Source organism: Maylandia zebra, linkage group LG11, assembly GCF_041146795.1.
Source record: "Maylandia zebra isolate NMK-2024a linkage group LG11, Mzebra_GT3a, whole genome shotgun sequence".
Taxonomy (NCBI): Eukaryota; Metazoa; Chordata; class Actinopteri; order Cichliformes; family Cichlidae; genus Maylandia; species Maylandia zebra.
The window spans coordinates 29,134,813-29,140,187 of NC_135177.1; positions in this window are offsets into that span (position 1 = coordinate 29,134,813).

Sequence of the window (5,375 nt, forward strand, 5' to 3'; positions counted from 1 at the left end):
CTTTGCTCTCTTTTCTTTTTATTAATCAAACTGTCTCTGCACTGAGCTGCTCTCATTTCTTTCTCTGCCTTCACTTGTGTTTGCAGCTCGAGAGGCATTCTTCCTTTTCATTCCTTCTGTGATCTCTAGTCCTCTCTCCTCTCTAATTTACTTCTCCTCCTGTTTTGTGCCCTGGAGCCACTGGGTCTTCTGCTCTCTCAGTCAAGGGGATTAGAAAGATGCTATGTGCATGAGAGACGGGTGAAGGAGTGGTGGTTATAGGGAGAGACACTGCAGGAAAGATGAAAAGGTTTGGATTCTCAGCAAGGATGCGTTTTTTTGTTTTTAAAGTGGCCAACTATTGGATTGTCTTCTCGTACAGTTCTTGTCTAAGGTGCAGTCGCACACATACTACCAAGTGTGAAGCATCGCAGGGACGCTTGCAACAACTTTGTTGCAGGAACTTATTTGTTTCTTGTGAAAGAAAGAGTTGCAAGGTCAAATCCGTTCAGGTCTCGAAGCGGTGAAATTTACGGTAGCAAGTGGTGTCGACTGAAAATTTGTCACATTTCACTGAAAGGCTGTCTGTGAGACAGCAGGAAGAATTGGCTGCTTTTAAACCTTCAAATTTGACAGGTGGACTTTGTTAAATAGCAGTTTCCACCTTACTCTTGTCACCTTGATTTCTTCCTGGCAAATTCATTCGTTCCCATGAGCATTTTTATATCTCTTGTGAATCTTGGCAATGACTTTTCCTGACAAAAGCTTTTCTCTCTGGCTCGTGAAATATTTTGTTTAACTCTGTAGACCTAGTCCTCTTTATCTGTGCCATGCAGTACTGGATTAAGGTGATGGATGTTTTCCCTCTAAATATTATAAATCCTCCATCTCCCTCTCTCTTGTTTTGAATTAATTTTCTTAGCAATTTTACTGTGGCACAATCATCTTTAAACCTATAGTACACAATAAGATTAATTCGCATACACACGAAACAAATTCGCGAGTGGTCAACAGACTATCAACAACAGTGACAGAAAATGCATTTCTCATATATTAGATTTCACTCAATAGAAGGAAAAAAAGAAAAGATGTTGAAAAGCTCTTCCAGGAAGTTTGCTTGTCGATGAGTTAGCTGGGGTTTTGAACTGATGGGTCGTTAAAAATGTTAAAACTTTCGTAAAATATTAATTCCAGTTGTTTTAGTCAGAATTTTGGGATGGATTGTTAATTTGGAGGAAGTTAGAGTACAAAGTCCAAACGTACTGTTACTTTGTATTTCAACTTCTCGTTAGCACAAACATCTAATCAGGTCAGGATGAACTGTCAGAGTTCAATCTGAATAGAGAATAAAGGTCATGTAGGTCAGTTTGCATGTGGCGTGGATTTTGGTGCCAAATAGGCCGATCTGGGTATTTCAGAGACGACCACATGACTATTTCTAGGCATTATAGAGTTTAAAGAGAATGGGCAGAAAAAGAGAAAATATGACTGTTTAACCTTCACCACACCACACTGGAAGCAACTCCCGTCAGCCTGCAAGAAGCTGAGGCTACAATTTGCAAGGCCTCACTGAGAAACTAAAACAAAAAAATATTGCCTGGTCTGATGAGTTGTAATTTCTGCTGCAACATTGGAATGGTTCCTGTCAAAAAATGTGAAAGCATGGATCCATCTTGCCTTGTGGATCCAGTTCATGCTGCTAGTGGTGTAATGGTGTGAGAGATGTTGTCTTGGCATACTTTAAGCCTCTTAGTACCAACAGAACATTAGTTGAACACCAAAGCCTACCTGAGTATTGCTGCTGACCATGTCCATCCCTTTATAACCACACTGTACCGATCTTCTGATGGCTGCTTCCAGCAGGGCCCAATGCCCCAATCACCCCACACTGGTTTCTTGAACATGAGTTCATTGTACTGCAATGGCCTCCACAGTCACCTGATTTCCATCCAGTAGATCACCTTTGGCATGTGCCACCAACAAATCAGCAGCAAATGTATGATGCTATCATGTCAATATGGGTCAAAGTCTGTGACGAATGCTTCAAGCACCTTATTGAATCTCCGTCACAATGAGTTAAGGCAGCCCTGGAGACAAACAGGACTCCAGCCAGAAGCAGAAAGATGTACCTAACAAAGTGGCTGGTGAGTGCATATTAGTTTATTATAATTGGTGACGCATTCATTCATCTGTCACTTTAATGTTGCTGCTGGTGTGTCTGTGTTTATTTTAATCCTTAAAGAGCCGTGAGTATAAAATGAAGTTACTCATGTAAGTGCAAGCATTTCAAAACTGCACTTGACATTACCCGAATAAGTGTACTACTATGACTTTGACTTGATGATTAGATTCATTGATGTGTTGCTTCATGGATCCATATACTTATCCTTTTAGGTAACTGCTCTGCATTTTTGTTAAAAACTCATTCATATTTTGATCATAGATTCAATTTTTTTCCACTCAGATTTTCCTCTTTCCCCCCAGCTCGCAGGGATAGTAAGACTCACCAGCTTGAAGGACGGTTCCACTGTGATTTCTTTTTATCATGACAGCTGTGGCAGTTTCTCCTGCATGGCACTTTTAAATCAGATTTGCCATATGGACTCTAATATTTCTGTTCGACTCCAAATCTCTGGAGCATTTTTTTTTTTTAAACCTATCATTAAAAGTGATCCATCACAATAAATGAAAAGCAGAATTTCATCAGCATTCATAAAGGGCAACTCATTGCTTCATATTAACATTTACTTGTCAAAAAAGTGAATGAAACCTTTTTACTTGATCCTATAAATACTATTATGCATATTTATGAAAAGCAGCTGACTGAATAAAGTATTGAGTTCTTCTGCACAAGTTAGTAATTTCCTCCAGTAAGTCCCACAGTTTGCTATTCAGATGTCACTTATTGGTTTGCTGAGTGCGTTTCATCAGTCACTGTCTTGGTTTTATGCAACCGAGAACTGACCATATTAGAAATGTTATAAGAAAGAGACACGGCACTCAAAGGATCCTGAAAAAAGAAAATTAGATCCAAGGTAATCGGTTATTTTATGCATGCAGTATTTGTGCATGCAGTATACCTTACTTACCAAAACTAAAACACTGATTTCTTGGATAGGCTGTTCTGTGACTCAAAACAAAGCCTGCTTTGCTATTTGTCAGATAACTTCATAAAAACACAAACACGGAAGAGAGACCCAGTTTAGTTGACTCCAGTCAGTTCTGTCAGCCTGCATTGGAAACTGCTTCTCACTCTGTATCCAGCGATAAAGCATAAGTTTAAGCCTAAAGAGTTAAAGAGTCAATAATAATAATAATAAAAACATAAAAACAAAAGAAAAAAAACCCCACTTGCAATAAAATGTCTTAATGCTCAATCAGCCCAAAAAGTTGATTTTGGATGTAGAGTTTTCCCACTGAAAATGCTACGTCCAGATAAACAGAATTAGCTTTTTGGGACTTGTAATGGTAAATGGCCTGTATTTGTATAGCGCTTTACTAGTCCCTAAGGACCCCAAAGCGCTTTACACATCCAGTCATCCACCCATTCACACACAGGTGATGGCAAGTTACATTGTAGCCACCCTGGGGCGCACTGACAGAGGCGAGGCTGCCGGACGCTGGCGCCACCTGACCACCACCAGTAGGAAACGGGTGAAGTGTCTTGCCCAAGGACACAACGACCGAGACTGTCCAAGCCGGGGCTCGAACCGGCAACCTTCCGATTACAAGGCGAACTCCCAACTCTTGAGCCATGATCGCACCTTTTGGAATAAAAGCAGACATTAGCTATAATAATTAGGCTAAAACAAAACGAACATAATTAGTCCTGCTCTAAAACTGGGCACTTTTTTTATGGGATTCTACTGGCATTTTTTTTTTCTTTTTTAGGGAGTTGGCCCAGGAACTGTGACCTTTTGGAACAAGGTGACCAGTCAGTCAGACTGGTCACAGACTGGTCACTTTGGTGTCGTGGCAACCTCAAGGAAGTTACTGTTCGTAGTTATTTGTTTTTGTTGGCTGAAGATGTTATTACTTTATATTTAAATGATATATATGATATGATGATCTTATCTGATTCTCCATCTGAATACAGTATTAGTATTGGTATAATGTGGCACACTCAACACTGTTCCAAAGTAATGCATTTGATTACTCAGATTACTTTATTGTTATAACAGGTATTATGCTGTTATCTGTGCTTTAGTTACATTTTCAGATGAGTTCTGTTAAATATGCTTCCACATTTCTTTTCTTGTGACAAAAGACAAAATGCAATATTTCTGTCTCTCCCTGCCTCCTTGGTACACATAAATAATAAATACAATATGAAAAGATAGACTTTAGTACTACTGCAAGGTATGATTGTGTCAGTCAGGTCAACTAATGTGACGGCAGAGAGGACGGGTGTATTCACATCATTCTGTGCTGAGGTTATGAAAAATGTCTCTCGGCTGTTGAAGAGGTTTACATTTTGAAGAAGTACCTACAAGTATTTCCATTACACTGGTTGCAAGGCCTGCTGAGGAGAAGCTTTTTGTTTGGCTGAAGCTGTTTCTCATGAGGTAAATGAACAAGCTTATTCTTACCAGTAAAGAATCCCACTGCTGCTTACTTCCCATGACTAAGCATTTTTTTTTCAATCTCTTTGTGTTTCTTCACAAAATTTGCATTTAAACTGTAGTAATGATTGAACTCTCTCTCTCCCATAGAGTGCTTTTTGTCATGTCTCTTGCTGCTCTACCTCTCTTTCACCTCCAACCAGTCATGGCGGATGGCTGCCCCTCACTGAGCCTGGTTCTGCTGAAGGTTTCTTCTTGTTAAAACTTAGTTTTATCTTCACCATGGCTGCCAAATGCTTCCAAATGCCTTTTATTGTTGAGGTTTTCTTCTCTTTCTAATATCTTAGGGTCTTTAACCTATAATCTATAATACACACCATGCTGCAAATATTGTGAATTGACGCTTTATAAATAAAATAAAATTGAAATAGAATTAATTACTTTTTAATAGGAGCTTGGAATATAACAACACACCACCCAACACTGGTAACCAACACTGGTAATGCCACCCAACACTGGATAGTAATATTATAGCCCTGATTTCTGTTCACCATTTTCTTTCTTAGGGCTGGGTGAATATGAATTAATGGAAAAAATAATAATAAATTAAAAAAATAAATAAACTATGCACTTAACTTACTCTGCATTCATTATTAATCAAATGACCCTGTGCTGTAAACTAAAATAAGCAATTGCAGAAAACAACATTGCGCAAACCACACAGTTAAAATGATAGAACAGAAATATAAATACTGGGCGCGATTTGGTTTTTGCACCGCCCCTTAATATCAACCGGAACCAATGGAATTACAGTCTGTCTGCTGTGAGCGCAAG